This window comes from Penaeus vannamei, chromosome 33 (genome assembly GCF_042767895.1).
Source record: "Penaeus vannamei isolate JL-2024 chromosome 33, ASM4276789v1, whole genome shotgun sequence".
Classification (NCBI taxonomy): Eukaryota; Metazoa; Arthropoda; class Malacostraca; order Decapoda; family Penaeidae; genus Penaeus; species Penaeus vannamei.
Window position 1 is genome coordinate 25,050,340 of NC_091581.1, and position 2,500 is coordinate 25,052,839.

Genomic DNA, 2,500 nt, shown 5'->3' on the forward strand with positions numbered 1-2,500 from the left:
GATAATAATGATAATGATAATAATAATGATAATAATAACAATAATGATAATAATTATGGTGTTTATTACTATTATCATTACTATTATTATTATTGCTGCTGCTGGTATTATCATCATTATCATTGTAATTATCATCATTATTAACATTATCATCATTTTCATTATTACTATTACTATCATTATTCTTTTTACTACGGTAATCATTTTATTAAATTGTTTGTTTATTTTCTCGTTTTCCTATTCTCCCTCTTTCTTTTCTCTCTCTCTGTTTCCTCTCTCTTTCTTTCCTCCCTCTTTCTTTTGTCTCTCTTTCTTTCCTTCCTCTTTCTTTTCTCTCTCTTTCTTTTCTCCCTCTTTCTTTCCTTCCTCTTTCTTTCCTCCCCCTTTCTTTTCCCCCTTTTCTTTTCCTCCCTCTTTCTATTCTCTCTCTTTCTTTCCTCCCTCTTTCTTTTCTCCCTCCTTCTTTTCTCTCTCTTTCTTTTCTCCCTCTTTCTATTCTCTCTCTTTCTTTTCTCTCTCTTTATTTCCTTCCTCTTTCTTCCCTTCCTTTTTCTATTCTCTCTCTTTCTTTTCTCCCTCTTTCTTTTCTCTCTTTTTCTTCCCTCCCTCTTTATTTTCCCCCTCCTTCTTTTCTCTCTTTTCCTTTCCTCCCTCTTTCTATTCTCTCTTTCTTCCCACCCTCTTTATTTCCTCCCTCTTTCTTCCCTCCCTCTTTCTTTTCTCCTTCTTTCTTTTCCCCCTCTTCCTTTCCTCCCTCTTTCTATTCTTCCTCTTTCTTTTCTTCCTCTTTCTTTTCTCTCTTCTTCTTTCCTCCCTCTTTCTTTTCTCCCTCCTTCTTTTCTCTCTCTTTCTTTCCTCCCTCTTTCTATTCTCCCTCTTTCTTTCCTCCTTCTTTCTACTCTCTCTCTATCTATTCCCCCTCTTTCTTTTATCCCTCTTTCTTCTCTCCCTCTTTCTTTTCCTGATGACTGCGGTTCTCCGTGACTGATGCCCAACACCAAAAATATTTATTGATCATGTTAACATTATCCTAATGTTGCGTGTTCATCGGTAGTTGAAAGCTCTGCAGTAAATAGCTTTTCTTTCTCAGTACAGGATGATGGAAATGCCGTCCGATAAGATACGACACAGAACGAAACTGAAATGCGAAAATGAATAGAGATCGTCGAGTGAAAATTATGAATTTCCGTTTTTTTTTTCTTTCGTTCTTTTCTTTCTTTCTTTCTTCGTCCTTCATTTTCTAATGAAAAAAAAAACAACAACCTTACTCATCAAAGGGAAGGGTGAAAATGAGACGCCATTTGGATAGAAGAACGAATAAAAAAATAAAAAAAAAAGAGATGAAATTTGGAAATCTAGGCATTACGAGAAAAGGGAATATCTTCTCCTGATTGCATTTTCGTTATCCTTCCCAAAAACAACAAAGTCGTTAACCGAATTTCGCAGAATATGGATGTCGTGCATATAATCCACCAACTCCCTCCTCCTCCCTCACTCCTGGCACCCTTAAGGAAGATAGAAAAAAGAGGAAAAAAAAAAGAAGTGGAGAAAGAGAGAGGGAAAGATATATATATATATATATATATATATATATATATATATATATATATATATATATAGAGAGAGAGAGAGAGAGAGAGAGAGAGAGAGAGAGAGAGAGAGACAGACAGACAGACAGACAGACAGATATAGAGAGATAGAGATAGAGAAAGATAGAGATAGAGATAGAAAGAGGGGGAGAGAGAGAAAGAGAGAGAGAGAGAGAGACAGATAGATAGATAGAGATAGAGATAGATAGATAGATAGATAAATAGATAGATAGAGATAGATAGAGATAGAGATAGATAGATAGATAGATAGATAGATAGATAGAGATAGATAGAGAAAGAGAGAGAGGGAAAAGAGAGAGAGAGAGAGAATGATAACAATAATAATAAGAGCGAGAAAACTGTTCAAAAGTCAAACCATTACTTCTATTTTTACCTGATTGATCAGCTGTTTTATAGATCGTTCCAGACAAGTTAAAGCCGAGGTAGAAGGATTCAACAAGAGTTTTAGCTGTATGAGGTTTAAGGGGAAGTGAGGGGAAAGGAGGGGGTGAGGGGAAAGGAGGGGGATGAGGGGAAAGGAGGGGGTGAGGGGAAAGGAGGGGGGGTGAGGGGAGAGGGGGTGAGGGGAAAGGAGGGGGTGAGGGGAAAGGAGTGGGTGAGGGAAAGGAGGGGGTGAGGGGAAAGGAGGGGGGTGAGGGGAAAGGAGGGGGTGAGGGGAAAGGAGAGGGGGTGAGGGGAAAGGAGGGGGTGGGGGAAAGGAGGGGGTGAGGGGAAAGGAGGGGGTGAGGGGAAAGGAGGGGGTGAGGGGAAAGGAGGGGGTGAGGGAAAGGAGGGGGGTAAGGGGAAAGGAGGGGGTGAGGGAAAGGAGGGGGGGTGAGGGGAAAGGAGGGGGGGGTGAGGGGAAAGGAGGGGGGTGAGGGGGAAAGGGAGGGGGTGAGAGGAAAGGAGGG